Source organism: Saccopteryx bilineata, chromosome 3 (assembly GCF_036850765.1).
Source record: "Saccopteryx bilineata isolate mSacBil1 chromosome 3, mSacBil1_pri_phased_curated, whole genome shotgun sequence".
NCBI classification, from domain to species: Eukaryota; Metazoa; Chordata; class Mammalia; order Chiroptera; family Emballonuridae; genus Saccopteryx; species Saccopteryx bilineata.
The window spans coordinates 173266382-173288072 of record NC_089492.1 but is presented as its reverse complement, the minus strand read 5'-3'; the positions used below and the strand labels follow the sequence as shown (position 1 = coordinate 173288072).

The following is a 21691-nucleotide window of genomic DNA, read 5'->3' as shown; positions in this document are numbered from 1 at the left end:
AGCAGGAGCACTGGATTAATTTTGATTAATACTTGGTTGCACATAATTTAATTATATATTTAATAATAATAATAATAATAATAACAAACACATACACACGGTCAAAGATTAGTCTATGCAAGCAAGTACCCAGAATAACATGGTGATTTTTAACCCTACCCCACACTTTCAAGGAGAGTATGGGTGTGGGCTATTGGCCAGTGTTTGAGAGTAATTGAGTGTATATTAACCACTGTCAACACTGAAAGATTTTATCCCCTAGGCAATTTGATTTCTTCTGTGTCATAGTGGATGGTCTCTAGGAATGCCTGATAGCCTCTCATTTTGCAGATGGTGGCTATTGAATATTAAAAACATATGTCTGCAAATAGTGTAAAATGCTGCGATGTGGACTCCTCATTTGCGATTGCATACTGAGTATGTGTAGCCGTGAGTGTCCCTCCATAATTACAGGGCTTGACATTTCTAGAACTAGCCAAGGAAGACACTGTTGTGAATCACTTCTTCCCAGGCTGAAATGCCAAGCTTCTGTTTTATAGCACTAAGGATGAAGTCCAGTAGAGTGGTTGCTATTCTCAGCATTGGTCTGAGAATATTTTGTCTCCATCAACTCACTGATCCAGCATTTGTATAATAAAAATGGACCTCTGCACCTCTTTTAAAAATGCTTTACCTTTAGACAAATTAATGTTTTATCAAAAGGTTAATCCTGAAAAATTATTGTAAGTCGTTTCTGGAAGGTTAGCTACAAGTACATTTGGATTAAATCTATACTATGCATGGCCAGATGTATATTTTAGGAAAGATATACTGGATTTTCTGTGGTGAAAATAGAACTAGAAGTGAAGGGCTGCTCACTGTGGGACCAGTGTCTGCCTCCTCCGCAGATAAATGATGTTTGTGAAAAGTTAAGTTAGAACTTTAATATTCCTCATTGCTGCCCTGTACATCCCTAGTATACTCTTTTTCTGTCTGTGACTTTTTTCCCTTTTCAGTTTCTCTTTTTAGTGGGAAGGTAAAAAAAAAACCCCTATTCATTTATCTTATGGAAGGATGCTTTCTTTGTATTTTCATGATAGGTACTTTTCATACCCATTGTTTCTAGAAACAGGAGGACTTTTTTTCATTTATTTGCTTTCTGGGTCACACAGATACAAAGAGAGAATGAAACAAAAGTGGACCTTAAGAGAGTGATATAAATTAGTATTTGAAACAAACAAAAAAGAAGAAAAGTAAAAAAAGGAAAAAGTATTGAGGATACAACTCAATGGTGGCATGGTTTGGTAAGTGGAAGAGATAAATTATGTCGATGTAACCCTTGCCTGAGAGGAGCTTATACTCAGAGACCCACACAAGACAGGATGTAACAGCAACTCATGAATAAGTTCATTCATGTTTGACTTTCCACAATGAATGGTGAATTTCTTTGCTAGGGCTGCTATAACAAAATAACACAAACTGATGGCTCAAATAATAGAAATTGATTATCTTCCAGTCTGGAAGCTGAAAATCCAAGATCAAAGTGTTGGTAGGGCTGGTTTCTTCTGAGGGCTGTGAAGGAAGGCTCTGTTCGATTCCCCTCTTATTGGCTTATTGATGGCCGTCATCTCCTTGTGTCTCTTTATATCATCTTCTCTGTGTGTGTCTGTGTCCAAATTTCCTCTTTCTGTAAGAACACCAGTCATATTGGATCAAGGACCCCTTGATGACCTCATTTTAACTTAATTACCTTCTTAAAGTCCCTCTGTCCAACTACAGTCCTGTTCTGAGGTACTGGGAGTTAGGAATTAGCAGGGGACCCATAAGAAATGGTTGCATTTAATACTAGCACTTACACTTTTCGCATTTCTTTCAACTGTTCTTTCAAGTATCTAAGAAGTTATAATTTTCAGTGTTTTGAAGATTCTCCAACTGTTTTGTGCTAATGATCTGAAAATTGCTTTTAGGATTGCTCAACAAATTATAAAGTTCTATTATAGCACTTATCAATGGGTGATTTATCACTTCTTATTTCCCAGTAAATTTTATTGGTCTGGCATTAAATAAAACAGTGAATAAAATAGGAAAATTATTTGAAGAAGAAAATATTGGGTCAGTTCTTATTTAAAGAACATCATCAGGCCCTGGCTGGTTGGCTCAGTGGTAGAGCGTCAGCCTGGCATGTAGGAGTCCCGGGTTTGATTCCCAGCCAGGGCACACAGGAGAAGCGCCCATCTGCTTCTCCACCCCTCCCCCTCTCCTTCCTCTCTATCTCTCTCTTCCCCTCCTGCAGCCAAGGTTCCATTGGAGCAAAGTTGGCCCGGGTGCTGAGGATGGCTCTGTGGCCTCTGCCTCAGGTGCTGGAATGGCCCTGGTTGCAACAGAGCAACGCCCCAGATGGGCAGAGCATTGCCCCCTGGTGGGCATGCTGGGTGGATCCCGGTCGGGTGCATGTGGGAGTCTGTCTGACTGCCTCCCCGTTTCCAACTTCAGAAAAATACAAAAAAAAAAAAAAGAACATCATCATAAGACATTTATTGAATACCCATTATATGAGCCCTTTCAGATAGTTCTGAGGTCAATGGGTTATTTATTTTTTTTTCCAGTGTGTCTGCTGAGTTAAGAATTCTTGGGAGACAAAGATGGCATAAGAATATTATTTTTTAGGTATATTTTAAAATAAATTTTGGTAAGTATAATATGCATAAGAAAAACACCCCAATCTTAAATGTACAATTAATGAACTATCACCAAGTAAAACTCTTTAGGTTAAGAATGTTGATAGCTCCTCTTCTGTACCTCTAAGTTAGTTACTGTTCCTCCAAAGGGTAGCTAGTGTGAAGACTTTTATTACCATAGATAGATGTTTTATACTGGTTTCCATTAATATAAATGTAATCATGTACTACATGCTCTATTGTATTTGGCTTCTTTTACTCAACATTTTTTTTGTGAGGTTCATTCATGTTGATGAGTATAGCAATAGTTTATTTTCATTGCTGTACAGTTTTCAATTGTTTGAATATGACACACTGTGTTTATCCATTCTACTATTGGCAAACATTTGAATCATTTCTAGTTTTTGACTGTTAGGAATAGTGCTGCTATGAACATTCTTATAAATGTCTCTTGTTGAACATATGTATGAATTTCTTTTGTGAGATAGAGTTGCTGGGTCATAGCACATATATTAACCTTTAGTAGATCCTGTCAAACAGTTTTCTAAAGTGCTTGTACCAATTTTCACTTCCATCAATGTATGAGAGTGCTGTTTGTTACCATAGCTTTGCTAATTCTTGGTATGAGAGTGCTGTTTGTTACCATAGCTTTGCTAATTCTTGATACTATCATCAATTTTTAAATTTTAGCCATTCTTTTGGGTGACTTGTGGAATCTCATTGTGATTTTATTTTAAATTTCCCTGGTGAAAGATCAATTTGAATATATTTTTGCCCGTTTTGATCTTCATTTGTGAAATTGTTTCAAGTAATCAGGATCATTGAACTATCCCTCATGTTCCCAAAGCTCTCTTAAGACTTAAGTTGGTAATGAATTGAACTTTCTGCAAATGTTGGTTCTTTGTTGCTAGTGTAGAGGGGTTGATTTGCTTGGGCAGTATTGGTTTATGATTAATAACACAACCTTCATTCACTCTAAGCAGTTTGGACAACAAATTAATGGACCCAGTTGGGCAATAAGTTGATGGTCACCCTATTTATAGTCACCATCTTTTGTGCATTATTTAAAAGTTTGCCATCTGAATCACTCGTTCATTTATTGTGTGGTTGCTGAGCTCTTACTCTATGCCAGGTACTTGGATAAGCACTAGGGATATAATGATATATATTATATATAAGGCATCCTTACCCTGAAGGCACTAAGTACAGGGGGTCCTCAGATTATGACAGTCTTGACATACGACATTTTGAGTTTACATGCTCACTTCCATAAAAACTTAAACAAATTGAGATGTGAGTGTTCTGGCTTACACTACTAGAGTCGTACTTATGGACTGCATGGGCGAATTAGTTTGGTTGTGTGCAGTGGAAGATCACGCAGGTCCAGTGTTCAGTATATTTATGACTTTTTCCTTTTTCTGTGGCTTAGTTGTGTCTTTATGTTTTAGATTATGATTTTACAACTGTATTAGGATAGTAAGTGACTTAGGCTAGGATGTGTTTTGACTTACACCAAACAAAATTCGGGTTATGTCACTGTTGAAAGAATGGAACTAGTTGTAACCCTCAGGATCCCCAGCATTGTAGAAGAAACAGACTCTAGAAGAATAGTTTTACATGATTCAGTCATAGTTGTGTGATCATAGCTCTAAATTTCAGTGGAGCTAGATTTCTAAAAGAAGAATAGCTATGCTAATGAAATTATTTGTTATGCCAAGTAGCTTGTGTTGATGATTTACAATATGTTTAATGCAAGTAATAGTGACTTAGCAATTCTATTTGGTCTAAATCACTGAGAAAGCTCATTGTATGTTTTTCTCAAGCCTTGTGGAGGCAACAGTTTAAAAAATATCTCTCTTGGCATTCCATTTGTCTCAAGATTTTAATCTGTGTTATATATTTATAGCCAGATAATTGTATCATCAATTGCTTCATAGAACTTATGTTGTGGGCACAAGCTTTTAACCTTGAGTTATGGTAAGAGAAACTTGTCTTAATGAGTTGAACTAAATGTCTTTTTAAAATAACCATTCTGGTTCCCATGTCCTCTTCCATTGGATCCAGCTGTGTTAAAAAGACAATGTCATACTGCCCCTTACCTAGCAGGAATGCTGCTTTAATTTCAATGTGTCCTGTTGTCACATCTGTCCAGGTGCTCAGCTCCCACTGGGCGCTCACTCTCATGTGATTGAACTGTAAACACTCTCTTGGAGTTGTCAGTCGGCTTGTCCACTTCCTAGATTAGATTGTGATCCACACAGCATTCCTGGTAACCAGCATGATTCCCAATAAAGTTAGGTGTTCTTGTCAGTAAATTAATGAGGATAAGCAAATAATTTTAGAACCCAAAACATATTCATTCATTCTTTCTTTCCACATGTCATTACTAAAAAACAGTGATGTGCTTGGCCCAGAGCTAGGTACTAGGGCTGGGTCACTGTGACCCAGAACAGACAATCCAACTGCTCCAATAGGTTTAGAGTTGGGGGCGAGGAGCAGGCAATGATTAAGGAATCACACACAGCGGTGTTTAGTTATCAATTGATATAAATGCTTTGAAACAAAGAAGCATGTGACAAAATAAACCTGGCCCAGATATGGGGGCTGGGAAGGCTTCCCAAAGAAAGTGGTTTTGAGATCTAAAGGATGACCAGGAATTCATTGGAGGCAGGATGCCAGGAAAGCATCTCATGCTGAGAAAATGGCCTGTGCAAAGGCTTTGTGGTTGGAGGAAGCATGGGGTACTGGACCACAGAGCTTTCCAGAAAAGGCAAGCCTGGGAAGGCAGGTCATGGTTAGACTATTCATAGCCTAGCAGGTTTCACTGAAGATGCTATTCTTTACAAGCAATGGTTTGTATTTTAAAGTTGTATGGGAAGGTATGGGAGTGCTGTGATCAGATGTGCACTCTGTAAGGATCACCCTGTGATCATTATTTTGCAAAAATAAAGGGGAAAAATCAAATATCTATCCTCACTTTGCTGTATAATCTGTCTCAAAGCAACTGAATAGTGCAGGAAGGGAAATCTCTCTATAGAAGTGTTCCAACTAACACACGAAAAGGAGTGATAGGATTCCAGCGTTTTGCAGTCCTTAATGAATTATGTGTCTGGCAGTAATTATCAATAGCTGTTATTATCACAAAAAGAGAAGCAGATATTATGTGATTACTGGTAGTATATAATACCACCATTTGGCAGACTTGTCAAAAAAAAAATCTAACCTGAATCTAACCAAACTTCTAGACCTGGCTGGTATATTTTCAGGAAATGAGAGGGACAGAGGAATGCACTGCCCACATGACCATGGAGTTGCAATAAGTAAAGTACAAATCCTGGGAAATTCTGCAGCACAAACAACCTAGATTATTGCAACGAAGAAAGTGCAAGAGGAGAAAAAAGAGTGGAAGGGTAACCAATAGATTCAAATCTATAGATTAAAAAATTTATATCAATGTATAGATCCTATATGGATTCTGATTTGAACATATTAAAACAAAGCAAAGTGACGTCACGGAAATGGCGCCGTGAGCAGCGCGTCCGACAGATCTCCCCAAAATCACAACAAATTTATCAACTAGAAACAGAAAAATTTATCCTCGGAGCATTCCGGAGTTCCACACAAACTGAAAGCGAAAGGACTGTTATCACTTGAATCTGAGAAACGAGGGTGTAGAGGAAGCTACCGCAGGGACGTTCATTCAAGCCGCAGTGCGCCTGAGGTGAGTCAGCCCACACTCGGGAGCGGCGAGCAGCTGCCGGCGCGCGCGCCCGGTCCGGTTGCAGAGCGAGCACCGCCCACACTCGGGAGCCGCAGAGGGAGTGTGCCTGCGGTGAGTCGGCCCACACTCGGGAGCGGAGAGCAGCCGCCGGCGCGCACCCAGTCCTGTTGCAGGGTTGCAGAGCGAGTACCGCCCACACTCAGGAGCGGTGAGCAGCCGCCGGCGCGCGCGCCCGTCCGGTTGCAGAGCGAGCACCGCTAACGTTCCCAGCTGCCCGCGCACTGCCAGTGAGAGACCCCAGCCACGGGTGCCCGGAGCACCCCATTCGCGCGTGTGCCCTGGGCAATCCATGTGCCCAGAGCGCCCTATTGGCCCGCACACCCAGGGTGCCCCATTATCCTGCACCTGGTGCGCCCCAGCCGCCAGCAGCGGGGCGAGCGGGAGAGGTGCCAAGGCGGTCTTCCCTACTTGGGAGATTCTCTCCGTGGGCGGGGCACCTCACCCAGCCATTCAAGCTAACAATCAAGCGTTGGGGGAGGGGCACTCAGGCAGCCTGAAATACCTTCGGGAGCACAGCTGCGGACCCAAACACTGAAATTAGCTTAACCCATGAAATCTGTGCACCCACGGGTTCTAATTGATAAGATCTCTCTCAGTTCAGCGATCCAAGACAAGAGGCGTGATATTTTTTAGTGCCTCTCGCTAAAGGGGCGGGGGCAACTTCTGATTGATAGAGCCTCCATATTCAGGGATAAACGCTAACAAGAGGGACTTGGCAGATAAGATCTATACTACACTAGTCGCAAGCAGAGACTAGTGCCTCTTCTTCCCAGCCAAAACAGGCTACAAAGTGTGGAAAGCCTGGGTTGAGTGGTCCAACTGAATGCTAGGCGCTAAACAGTCACCTTGACAACAATTGACTCCCACCCCTGCCTGATTACACTGAAGGCTCTGACTGCCAGAACCTTTCCCAAAGCCTTGCGCTGAGTGGGGATAGAGTGGGGATTTCCCAGCTCTTTGAGCCTCTTACTCCCCAGGCAGAAGCAGTTGCAGCCTTATAGCTGGATCACCAGGCTGCTAATTCAGCAAGTGGGGACTAGGAGAGAGACTCCAGGAAAGCAAACTCTCTCATCGTTGGACCCTGCAAACGCCAACAAGCCTTGACTACCAGCAAGACTAAAGCCAATTATATGACATTGCCATAGAATCCCATCAACTGCAAATCCCTACCTAAGTGTGACACAGGGGCAGAGCCTGGGGTACAGAGTCACCGACCAGGAAGAGGGAGAGAAAAGAAAAAGGAAGAAGTTAACCTCTCAAAATCAAGAAAAATCCACAGACTTTACAACTTGTTCCACTAATTTTTTGTTGTTGTTGTTTGTTTCTTCTATCTTATTGCCTTTATTATTATTATTTCTATTTCCTCCACCTCGGTCCTTCTATTTTCTGCCCATCTTATGCTTCCCTTTTTTTGAACTACACTACCCATGAGTGTTACATTTTATTTCTCTTCTTCATCCTCACCCTCCTTTAAGGTTATACTCCAAAACACTTAACTCTCACTCTCTCCTCTTTTTTTTTTTTTGTTTTGCTTTATTTTGTTTTTTTCTCTTCCTTTTTTTTTCTTCCTTCGTTTTTCTCTTTTTCTTATTTTTTCCTTTCTATTCGTTTTTTCTTTTCTCGTTTTACTTTCCTCCCATTTAATCCTCAATCACGAACAAATTAGTTAATTTGGGACTCAAGGTTTTTTTTTGGCTTTATTTTTCTTTTTCGCTTTTGTTTTTGTTTTTTTCTTGTTTGTTTGTTTATCTTTGTGGCATTTTGGGTACTTTTTACGTTGCTTTTTAACTCACTAGCATTCCTCCCAACCCAAGGTCTCCATTGTATTTAGTCTTCGCTCCACTTAATACAACAGATTTTTACTTATTATTTTTATTTTTTTCTTCTTTATTATTCTTTTTTTTCCTCCTTTTTTCTGGTTCCCTCTTATCCCTCTCATTATATCTCTTAGTCGACCATCACTTACAAGCAAATCATCTTATGCTTGTCTAAGATTTTCTTCCTTTTTTTTTTTCATTTAGTAGGTCCCTACTCCCTTTTTTTTGCCCCTTGAACTCTTCACCCCAAATCAGGCCCTCCATTATAGGCAGTTTTTGTTCCATTTAGCATAATATAATTCACAGGTCATCACGATATTTCCCTGAGGAGGGGAGAGGAGGGAAAGAGAAGAAAGAAAAAAGGGGAAATAATAAATTATTACTGTGTTTTTTTTTGTGGGGTGTTTTACCTTTTTTTTTTTTTTTTTTTTTTTACTTTTTACTCTTTATTAATTCTAATTAGTGCTATCAACAAGACCACCCTCAGATGCCAATAAGAAAGAGGAAATTGAATATTATGGATACAAAAGAAAGAGAGGTAACACAAATAGATGTGGAAAAATCTATGGAGAAAAGACTTAACATATTGGAAGCCTTGGAGCTAAATGACGGAGAATTTAAAATAGAAATCTTAAAAATACTCAGAGATATACAAGAAAACACAGAAAGGCAATTTAGGGAGATCAGAAAACAACTCAATGAACACAAAGAATATATTACCAAGGAAATTGAAACTATAAAAACAAATCAAACAGAAATGAAAAACTCAATTCACGAGCTGAAAAACGAGGTAACAAGCTTAGCTAACAGAACAGCCCAGATTGAAGATAGGATTAGTGAAATAGAAGACAAACAACTTGAGGCACAACAGAGAGAAGAAGAAAGAGACTTAAAAATAATAAAAAACGAGAAAGCCCTACAGGAATTGTCTGACTCCATCAGAAAGAATAACATAAGAATAATAGGTATATCAGAGGGAGAAGAGAAAGAAAATGGAATGGAGAATATACTCAAACAAATAATAGACGAGAACTTCCCAAGCCTGTGGAAAGAACTAAAGCCTCAAATTCAAGAAGCAAACAGAACACCAAGTTTTCTTAACCCCAACAAACCCACTCCAAGGCACATCATAATAAAGATGACACAAACCAATGACAAAGAAAAAATTCTCAAGGCAGCCAGGGAAAAGAGTACAACATATAAAGGAAGGCCTATTAGATTATCATCAGATTTCTCAGCAGAAACTCTACAAGCTAGAAGAGAGTGGACCCCAATATTTAAAGCCCTGAAAGAGAGGAACTTTCAGCCAAGAATACTATACCCATCAAAGCTATCCTTCAAGTATGAAGGAGATATAAAAACATTCACAAATACAGAAAAGATGAGAGAATTTATCAGCAGAAAGCCCCCACTCCAGGAAATACTAAAAGGGGTTTTCCAACCAGATTCAAAGAACAAAAGAAAACAACACCACAAGTAACAGCTCCACCAAGAACACGATAAAACCAAACTTAAACTGTGACAACAAAGGAAAAAAAGGGGGGAGAGGATGGAGATTAACAGTAGCAAAGGATGATGAAGTGCAGAAATACTCATAAGATAGGGTACTACAATGAATATGGTAGGTACCCTTTTGATTACTTAATGGTAACCACCCTTGAAAAAACCACCACAAAAACACTTGACTTAAAAAAGGTAGCAACAGAGGAAAGAAGTATGGAACACAAACAAACAAAAACAAATGATAGAAAAACAAAAGAGAAGAATCAAACAAGATACAAAACTAACAGAAAGCAATTTATAAAATGGCAGTAGGGAACCCACAAGTGACAATAACTACACTAAATGTAAATGGATTAAACTTACCAATAAAAAGACACAGAGTAGCAGAATGGATTAAAAAAGAAAATCCAACTATATGCTGCCTACAAGAAACACATCTAAGCAACAAGGATAAAAACAAATTCAAAGTGAAAGGCTGGAAAACAATACTCCAAGCAAACAACATCCAAAAAAAAGCAGGTGTAGCAATACTCATATCTAATAATGCTGACTACAAGACAGAAAAAGTACTCAGAGACAAAAATGGTCATTTCATAATGATTAAGGGGAAGTTGAATCAAGAAGACATAACAATCCTTAATATATATGCACCAAACCAAGGAGCACCAAAATATATAAGACAGCTACTTATTGACCTTAAAACAAAAACTAACAAAAATACAATCATACTTGGAGACCTCAATACACCGATGACGGCTCTAGATCGGTCATCCAAACAAAGAATCAATAAAGATATAGTGGCCTTAAACGAAATACTAGAACACCTGGATATGATAGACATCTACAGGACACTTCATCCCAAAGCGACAGAGTACACATTTTTCTCTAGTGTACATGGAACATTCTCAACAATTGACCATATGTTGGGCCACAAAGACAATATCAGCAAATTTAGAAAAATTGAAATTGTACCAAGCATATTTTCTGATCATAAAGCCTTGAAACTAGAATTCAACTGCAAAAAAGTTTCCACAAAAATGTGGAAACTAAACAACATACTTCTAAAAAATGAATGGGTCAAAGAAGAAATAAGTGCAGAGATCAAAAGATATATACAGACAAATGAAAATGAAAATACGACATATCAGAATCTCTGGGATGCAGCAAAAGCAGTAATAAGAGGAAAGTTCATATCACTTCAGGCCTATATGAACAAACAAGAGAGAGCTGAAGTAAACCACTTAACTTCACACCTTAAGGAACTAGAAAAAGAAGAACAAAGACAACCCAAAACCAGCTGAAGAAAGGAGATAATAAAAATCAGAGCAGAAATAAATGAAATAGAGAACAGAAAAACTATAGAAAAAATCAATAAAACAAGGAGCTGGTTCTTTGAAAAGATCAACAAAATTGACAAACCCTTGGCAACACTCACCAAGGAAAAAAGGCACAGGACTCAAATAAATAAAATCCAAAATGAAAGAGGAGAGATCACCACAGACATCATAGAAATACAAAGAATTATTGTAGAATACTATGAAAAATTATATGCCACCAAATACAACAATCTAGAAGAAATGGATAAATTCCTAGAACAATACAACCTTCCTAGACTGAGTCATGAAGAAGCAGAAAGCCTAAACAGACCAATCAGCAGGGAGGAAATAGAAAAAACTATTAAAAACCTCCCCAAAAATAAAAGTCCAGGCCCAGACGGTTATACTAGTGAATTCTATCAAACATTCAAAGAAGACTTGGTTCCTATTCTACTCAAAGTCTTCCAAAAAATTGAAGAAGAAGCAATACTTCCAAACACATTTTATGAGGCCAACATAACCCTCATACCAAAACCTGGCAAGGATGGCACAAAGAAAGAAAACTACAGACCAATATCTCTAATGAATACAGATGCTAAAATACTAAACAAAATACTGGCAAACCGAATACAACAACATATTAAAAAAATAATACATCATGATCAAGTGGGATTCATCCCAGAATCTCAAGGATGGTTCAACATACGCAAAATGGTTAACGTAATACACCATATCAACAAAACAAAGAACAAAAACCACATGATCTTATCAATAGATGCAGAAAAGGCTTTTGATAAAATACAACACAATTTTATGTTTAAGACTCTCAACAAAATGGGTATAGAAGGAAAATATCTCAACATGATAAAGGCCATATATGATAAACCATCAGCCAACATCCTATTAAATGGCATAAAACTGAGGACTTTCTACCTTAAATCAGGAACAAGACAGGGTTGTCCACTCTCTCCACTCTTATTTAACGTGGTGCTAGAAGTTCTGGCCAGAGCAATCAGACAAGACAAAGAAATAAAAGGCATCCATATCGGAAAAGAAGAAGTAAAGCTATCACTTTTTGCTGATGATATGATCCTATACATCGAAAACCCGACGGACTCCACAAAAAGATTATTAGAAACAATAAACCAATACAGTAAGGTCGCAGGATACAAAATAACATACAAAAGTCCATAGCCTTTCTATATGCCAACAATGAAATATTAGAAAACGAACTCAAAAAAATAATCCCCTTCACGATTGCAACAAAAAAAATAAAATACCTAGGAATAAACATAACAAAGAATGTAAAGGACCTTTATAATGAAAATTACAAAGCATTCTTAAGGGAAATCGAAAAAGATACAATGAGATGGAAAAATATTTCTTGTTCTTGGATAGGAAGAATAAATATAATCAAGATGGCCATATTACCCAAAGCAATATACAAATTTAATGCAATTCCCATCAAAATTTCTATGAGATTTTTTAAAGAAATGGAACAAAAAATCATCAGATTTATATGGAACTATAAAAAACCCCGAATAGCCAAAACAATCCTAAGGAAAAAGAATGAAGCTGGGGGCATTACAATACCTGACTTTAAACTATATTATAGGGCCACGATAATCAAAACAGCATGGTATTGGCAGAAAAATAGACACTCAGACCAATGGAACAGAATAGAAAGCCCAGAAATAAAACCACATATATATGGTCAAATAATCTTTGATAAAGGGGCCAACAACACACAATGGAAAAAAGAAAGCCTCTTCAATAAGTGGTGCTGGGAAAACTGGTAAGCCACATGCAAAAGAATGAAACTCGACTACAGCCTGTCCCCGTGTACTAAAATTAATTCAAAATGGATCAAAGACCTAAATATAAGACCTGAAACAATAAAGTACATAGAAGAAGACATAGGTACTAAAATCATGGACCTGGGTTTTAAAGAACATTTTATGAACTTGACTCCAATGGCAAGAGAAGTGAAGGCAAAGATAAATGAATGGGACTACATCAGAATAAAAAGTTTTTGCTCAGCAAGAGAAACTGATATCAAAATAAACAGACAGCCAACTAAATGGGAAATGATATTTTCAAACAACAGCTCAGATAAGGGCCTAATATCCAAAATTTACAAAGAACTCATAAAACTCAACAACAAACAAACAAACAATCCCATAAAAAAATGGGAAGAGGACATGAACAGACACTTCTCCCAGGAAGAGATACAAATGGCCAACAGATATATGAAAAGATGCTCAGCTTCATTAGTTATTAGAGAAATGCAAATCAAAACTACAATGAGATACCACCTCACCCCTGTTAGATTAGCTATTATCAACAAGACAGGTAATAGCAAATGTTGGAGAGGCTGTGGAGAAAAAGGAACCCTCATTCACTGTTGGTGGGACTGTAAAGTAGTACAACCATTATGGAGGAAAGTATGGTGGTTCCTCAAAAAACTGCAAATAGAACTACCTTATGACCCAGCAATCCCTCTACTGGTATATACCCCAAAACCTCAGAAACATTGATACGTGAAGACACATGTAGCCCCATGTTCATTGCAGCACTGTTCACAGTGGCCAAGACATGGAAACAACCAAAAAGCCCTTCAATAGAAGACTGGATAAAGAAGATGTGGCACATATACACTATGGAATACTACTCAGCCATAAGAAATGATGACATCAGATCATTTACAGCAAAATGGTGGGAACTTGATAACATTATACGGAGTGAAATAAGTAAATCAGAAAAAAACAAGAAGTATATGATTCCATACATTGGTGGAACATAAAAACGAGACTAAGAGACATCGACAAGAGGGTGGTGGTTACCAGTGGTGGGGGGGAGGGAGGACATGGGAGGGAGGGAGGGAGAGAGTTAGGGGGAGGGGGAGGGGCACAGAGAACTAGATAGAGTGTGGCGGAGGACAATCTGACTTTGGGTGAGGGGTATGCAACATAATTTAATGACAAATTAACCTAGACATGTTTTCTTTGAATATATGTACCCTGATTTATTAATGTCATCCCATTACCATTAATAAAAATTTATTAAAAAAAACCAAAACAAAACAAAACAAAAACAAAGCAAAACATTTAGAAGAAAGTTGGGATAATTTGAACACTGGCTGGATATGAAAGCATCAAGGAATTATTATGAATTATTCTTGTGTCATAATATTATTTTGGTTATGTTTAAAGAACAACAGAGTTTTATCTTTTAGAGATATATACTGAAATATTTATGATAATGAATGATGTGATATTTGGGATTTGCATCTAAGTGGGAGTACAAATGGATAAATATTAAAGCTTGGTCATAGGTCAACCTTAGTTCATTTTATTCTTCTTTTTCTTTTTCTTTTTCCATGATATTTTTCATTATAAAAGGTTTTGAGGCCCTGGTCGATTGGCTCAGTGCATAGTGTATCAGCCTGGCATATGGACGTCTCAGATTTGATTCCTGGTCAGGGCATACAAGAGAAGCAATCATCTTCTCTTTCCTCCAACTCCCCCTTGTCTCCCTCTTCTCCTCCCACAGCTAGTGGCTTGATTGGTTTGAGTGTTGGTCGTGGTTGCTGAGGATAGCTCAGTTGGTTAGAGCAAGGCGCTAAATATAGTTCAGTTGATTTGAGCATTGGCCTCAGACAGGGGTTGCCTGAATCCTGGTGAGGGCATGTGTGGGAGTCTCACTATGTCCTCTCCTCTCATTTAAAAAAAGTTTTGAAAAGTTTTATTGAGGAGGGGTAATACATCACTCTGGCTTTAAATTTTTGCTCCCCAAACCCTCAGTATGTTCTTGTGGAAATTTTATCAATTGTTCACATTTTTTTTTTTAATAGGGACAGAGAGAGAATCAGAGAGAGGGATAGACAGGGACAGACAGACAGGAATGGAGAGAGATGAGAAGCATCAATCATCAGTTTTTCGTTGCGACACCTTAGTTGTTCATTGATTGCTTTCTCATATGTGCCTTGACCGTGGGCCTTCAGCAGACCGAGTAATCCCTTGCTTGAGCCAGCGACCTTGGGTCTAAGCTGGTGAGCTTTTTGCTCAAACCAGATGAGCTTGTGCTCATGCTGGCAACCTCGGGGTCTTGAACCTGTATCCTCGGCATCCCAGTCCTCGGCTCTATCCACTGCGCCACCGCCTGGTCAGGCAATTGTTCACATTTTAAGTATAAATATATTGATGTACTTTAATTTAATATTTTGATATATTAGTATATATTTATATAGTAATATTTGATATATTAGTATATACTACCCATTAAGAGAGTAATCTTTTGGAAAATTAATACTGTTAATAGTGAAAAATTTGGATAGTAAGAGAAACTTAATAAGACAACAAACAGCACAGATAATTCCATCACCCTGGGAAAGCTGTATTTGGTATCTTGAGTATTCAGGCACAGTAACAGTCCACTTTGATCATTTTCCCAAGACATTAGAAACAAATTTAAAAAAATTTTTCCATTGGCTTGACCAGGCGGGTTATACAGTGGATAGAATGTTGGACTCGGATCAGAGGACCCAGGTTCAGAACCCCGAGGTCACCAGCTTGAGCGCAGGCTTATCTGGTTTGAACAAGGCTCACCAACTTGAGTCCAAGGTCACTGGCTTGAGCAAGGGGTCACTCAGTCTGCTGTAGCCCCCCCAGTCAAGGCACATATGAGAAAGCAATCAATAAACAACTAAGGTGCCGCAACAAAGAATTGATGCTTCTCATCTCTCTCCCTTTCTGTCTGTCTGTCCCTGTCTGTCCCTCTCTCTGTCTTTCTCTGTCTCTGTCACACACAAAAAAATTATTTGCCATTGATTTGAAAAAGAGAAAAAGAGGAAGATAAAGAGAGAGGAAAGGGAGGTGGAGAGAGAGAGAAAGAGAGAGAGAGAGAGAGAGAGAGAGAGGAAACAGAGAGAAAAGCATCAACTTGTGTTTCCTCTTATTTGTGCACTCATTGGTTACTTCCAGTTTGTGTCCTGACTAGGGATCAAACCTGTAAACTCGGTGTGTGGGGATGACACTTTAGTCACTGAGTCACCTGGCCAAGGCCTAGGAATGTTTTATTTATTTTATTTTTTAATTTATTTTTTTTATAGAGACAGAGAGAGAGTCAGAGTGAGTGATAGGGACAGACAGACAGGAACAGAGAGATGAGAAGCATCAATCATTAGTTTTTCGTTGCGCATTGCGACATCTTAGTTGTTCACTGATTGCTTTCTCATATATGCCTTGACTGTGGGCCTTCAGCAGACCGAATAACCCCTTGCTCGAGCCAGTGACCTTGGATCCAAGCTGGCAAGCTTTTTGCTCAAGCCACATGAGCCCGCGCTCAAACTGGCAACCTCGGGGTCTCAAACCTGGATCTTCTGCATCCCAGTCTGATGCTCTATCCACTGCGCCACCACCTGGTCAGGCTAGGAATGTTTTATAATTAGATTTTAATGGTCATTTAGTACTACAACATACAGACATTAATGGCAAATATTTAATTAATTAGTTTCCTGTTATTGAACATGTAGGGTTTTTAAAAATTATTGCTGTTTAAATATGCTCTGTAGATATTATATGTCTTTGTGCACACCCTGATCACTTCTTTGGAGTAAATATCTGTAATTGAATAGCTGAGTCAATGAATATTTGTTTTTATAGCACTTGATACATAGGCCTTCCAGATGTTGACACTTATTCACATGCCCGTAAATTATGTATGAGAATGTTTGTTTTTCCTGTGCCCTCAACTCTGAATATTTCTGTAATTTTGCGGGCCAGTTTGTTGATGAAGAATGGTATTAAATTACTTTAATTTGCATTTCTCTATTTACTAATTTTATTTTACTAATTACTATTGAGCTTGAACATATTTATTATTATATTGGTCTTTCAGTTGTCAGATGTATCCTTTGTACATTTTTCTATTTATAGTACATTCTGTTCATTATTGATTGTATATAATCTTTGTATATTTAGGGCAGTATCACTTTATTAGTTATATTGCAACAATTTTCCCTATATGTTTTTAAGTTCAGCTTATGGCATTTTCTGGTATAGATTTCTTTATATAATTATATGTTCAGATTGGTTAATCTTTTGTTCATGGATTCTCTCTTTAGTATTATAAAATCCTTACCATTTCAAAATTGCTATACAAGGGGTTCTTGGGTTACAATAGTCTCAACATACGATGTTTCGAGTTTATGACACTCACTCCCATAAAATCTTTAAAAAATTGAGACGTGAGTGTTTCAGCTTACTTATGGACTATGTGAGTGAACTATGTAGTTTGGTTGTGCCCAGTGGAAGAATATGCAGTAACATGACTATGAGTGAGGGAACTGATATCCCCTAGTGCGCTTACCTATGCCATTTTGGACTGTTAAAAGGGCAGGTATTCTGTTTGTGTTAGGCTAGGGGGTGTTTCAACTTATACCAAAATTTGGGGGTTACATCATTGTCATAGAAACGGAACTGTGTCATAACCCCAGGACCCCCTTTTCTGCTTCTTGTGTTACTTTTTCTACATTTGACTCTTTAATTCACATAGACCTTATTTTGTTATGTTATTTAGAATAGAGATCTCACATTATTTTTTTAGTAGTGGCCAGTTGTCCCAGAAATTGCACAGTTCTTTTATCTGATTTGAATTACTGCATGTCTCATATATTCAGATCTTTTATACGTGGACTTTCCATGCCCTTTCAGTGCCATGCTACCAAGTCTGTGCCAATATAACAGTGTTTTAAGCCTTGCAGCTTTATAGATTTTAAATCTTTTTTTTATTTTTATTTATTTATTTTTTTAATTTTTATTTTATTTATTCATTTTAGAGAGGAGAGAGAGAGGGAGAGAGAGACAGAGACAGGGGGGAGGAGCTGGAAGCATCAACTCCTGTATGTGCCTTGACCAGGCAAGCCTAGGATTTCGAACCGGCGACCTCAGCATTTCCAGGTCGACGCTTTATCCACTGCGCCACCACAGGTCAGGCAAGATTTTAAAAAATATATAGTATCAATATTTTTTTCTTCACTTCATTCTGTTAAAAAGAAGTGTCTGGCCTTTCTTCCTCTTTTAATCTTCCAGACAGCTTTCTCACTCTTGTTAAGGTCCAACAAGTATTTTCTTGTGATTTTGAATGGGAATGATATTAGACCTAGTTAGGAGAGATTAGATATTATCAAATTAATCATTCTTATCATCCAGTAATGAATAAAATGTCACTCTTTCACAATATTCTTTTATGTTTTTCAGATAAAGTTTTGTATAAACCCTGAATCTTTCTTGTTAATTCCTAGATGTTTTATTCTTTCTTGTTAATTCCTAGATGTTTTATACTTGCTGATGTTATTGTGATCAGCATCACAAAATTGTAATAATTTTATTGAGATATAATTTACCTACCATTTTTTTTGGCTTCCTTTCAAAGCTGATATAATTACTAGACACAAAGCATACATACAGCCTTAATACTACTTTAGTTTCGTATTTCGTCTTTTTAATAGTGATGCTGACTACCTATTGTTGCATATTGTTTTTATGGACAGCAAGCAGCATTGTGTAATACAGAAATCTTTGAATTAGGCATACAGAAACATTAAACTCTGGTGTCTGCCATGTCATCAACTGGTTTGTGATCTTGGATCAATCACTTAATGTTTCTGGAATTTGTTTTTCTCTTGAATTCCTTCTAGCTCTTCTATATATATTATAGGCCCTCAAAATATTTCAGCCTCACAATTTGTGACCTAGAGAGAGGGAAATCAATTTAAACAGTAGTTTTGCAAATAAAATATTACCAAAGTGAAATTTTGAAATATATTTTGTGTTTTCTCCTCTTTCTATTACCTGGTATAGGCTCCACTTGGCATTTGAATTGCTTAGAATATTAGCTTTGTGTCCTAAGTCTATGAAGTGTTATTAAGAATAAAGTATGATCTCACTCTGAAAGGTATGTCACCCCTCTATTTTAGATGCAAGTTTTAACACTTTTGAGGGAGAGAACACATTTTTATTTTAAGGTTTATTTTTATAACAGATGACCCAACTTTGGTATTTTGAACCTGGTAGCATTTTCACATAGGACGTTTCCTTCCTACTGATATAAGAAAAGAGTTCACTTAAATTGAAATTTGTAATGCTTGTTTATTATGGAAAAGAATGGAAAATGAATAACTTTGAGAGGTTATGTCACAGTCAAATTCAGTAGAGAAGATGGACTTCTCTTAGTTGTTTTTCATTCCTACCACTGAGCACATCTAATAACACTTTTCTCAGAAGTAACTGAACTTGCAGAAATGGCTCATGATGTCATTTTCTATTTAAATGGTCTGCACTTTTTAGAATAAATACTCTTTAACTAGTACAATATTAATATATGTCTTTGACAGCAACTGCATTGAAGAGACAGCCTTTGCAAAACACTTTTGTCACCCATCCAAGTATGACTCTTTTATGATAGATTGTTGTGTATCTGAAGGAGCTATTGTGTCAACAATGAGCATCATAATGAGTCTGAAAATCTGACTCAATGGAACAAATGTATTTTAATGGCATGCATTTTGCTTTAAAAGGATGTACCAAAATAGAGCGAGAGTCTGAAAGCAGGGCATTATTTTATCATGAAAGACTAATATATGGGTAGTTCTAGCTACAGTAAGAGTGTAACTGGGAATGAAGATTGACTTAGGGTGGAAACAATAATTTCATCAGCAAACTACAAATGCTATAGGAGAGCTATATGCAGTAATACAGAAGGGGAAAATTAAGAGGGGGACAGACACCCAGGAGTGTCCTTTAGTGACGTTCACCCTAGTGAGAAGCAAGATTAAGTGAGGCATAAAACTCCCCTCTTTTTTACAGTCAAAAACACCTAACATCAGCTTGTTCTGAACTTGCAAGATCACAATTGTTAAAATGCCACATGAGCAATCCTGGAATAACCTGTTTCTTTCAGTGTTTAAATTTTACTTATTAAGTGTACTATACTATTAATAGGGGGAAAGACATAAGTCTGCAGACAAAGAAATTTTCTAACATTTTTGAGATAGTGTGTAAGGGGTTTATTTTTAGAACCAGGACCAAACTTGCATGTAAGAAGTGGATGTATTTGGTAAGAATTTTTGTTAATATTGACATCATTATAATTCTGAAATTGATTTTTAAGGACTGTATATTATTTATATTTTTGGTAAGAAAATTTGAGTTTTATGTGAGTGTAGTATAATACCTTTCTGTATTTGTATTTTTCAATTTATTTGGATCTCAAGTCCAAAATATTGGATGCCTTGTTAATGTGTGTGTGTGTGTGTGTGTGTGTGTGTGTGTGTGTATAAAATGAGGTATATGATGTCAGCCTGGGGACTATATTTTTTTATTCCTGTCTGTGATGATCCATATGAGGTTTTGGTGTTACTTCTGCTGACTAAAAACAGCAGCAACTGTCTTCCATCAAGAGGAAGGCGTTTTAGGAGACAGAACCTTTTTGGCAAGTTAGAATAGAGGAAACCATAAGAGCAATGTGAGTGCTGGGTTGTCACTTAAAACTTTTTATTTTCTGGGCAAGGTTTCCTGTTGATTCCAAGTCACCATTTATATTTCTTACCATCTCCTCTTTTGTGCTTAGATTGTATGCGACAGTGTTGTTTCTGGACTCTTTTGCAAATTGCTTGCTTCATAAATGCATGGTGTGGTTCTTTTTTAGATGCCTCTTTTTAGCTACTGGTGGCCTTGCAGAAGGCAGGGATTTCTTTTTAAAAATGTTATTTGCAACTTCTTGGGGTGGAAGTCTGGGACTGATAAGTAACTACAACAATTAGAGTAAGCACTGCTGACTGAGGGCAGCCATGATAGATATGTAGACCTGACCTGCACAGTGGTCTCCTGATGAAGCTGCCTTACCTGAAAGTGCAACCCTGCTGCCGTTTGGCAGGGAGTATCTGCGTGGTTTACAGACTTCATACCGAACAGGAACTCCATGATCTGGAGCTGAAGGGTGTTCACATGAAGCTAAATGCATATTTCTCAGTGTTCTAGGTTGAAGGGACTATGATCTACCTTTAATAAAGTAATATGGACCAGCTACTTTTGTGCAAGAGGTATAATATCTTAGAGTGCTGATGTATGCTATCACTCCAACTATGTTATAAACTAAGAAAGTACGCCATGTCCTGTCTTACCTACTTCTGCATTATCTGTGAACTAGTGCCTTCCATCGAAACACAGATGGAATGAATTGAGCAGACACTCAAATGCTTGTTGAATGAGGAGGGAAAACATTAAAGGCTCATCCTTTCTCCATTCCAAGTTCCTGAACCCTTTGCTCATCTGTGTTCGATTATTCCCCCCACTGAAAAGAATTCTGGAATGTATATAGCTAATACAAAGAAGTCAAATAGCACAAGAGAAAGAAGGGCAGAGGTCAAAGAGAAAACAGGGAAAGTGAAGCTTTGGGGATAAAGAGGCATCCCTAGGCTGGTGAGGTGGATGGGGAGCTCTGGGGGAAGGGAGCATGCCTCCATTATGTAGGGGCTGCCCTTGGGGGTCATGTCTGATTCCATTCAAAGCCCCAAAAGTGAGCCTCTCTTTACAGAATTCCAGACTACATTTCAGT

At 37.8% G+C, this 21691-nt stretch overlaps 1 long non-coding RNA gene across 1 annotated transcript in view; it reads left to right on the top strand.

Moving 5' to 3' along the window:
* The window catches only part of LOC136330831 (uncharacterized), a 508264-nt gene that overhangs the window by 34053 nt on the left and 452520 nt on the right, over positions 1–21691 (top strand). The gene's annotated exons all lie outside the window — the stretch shown is intronic.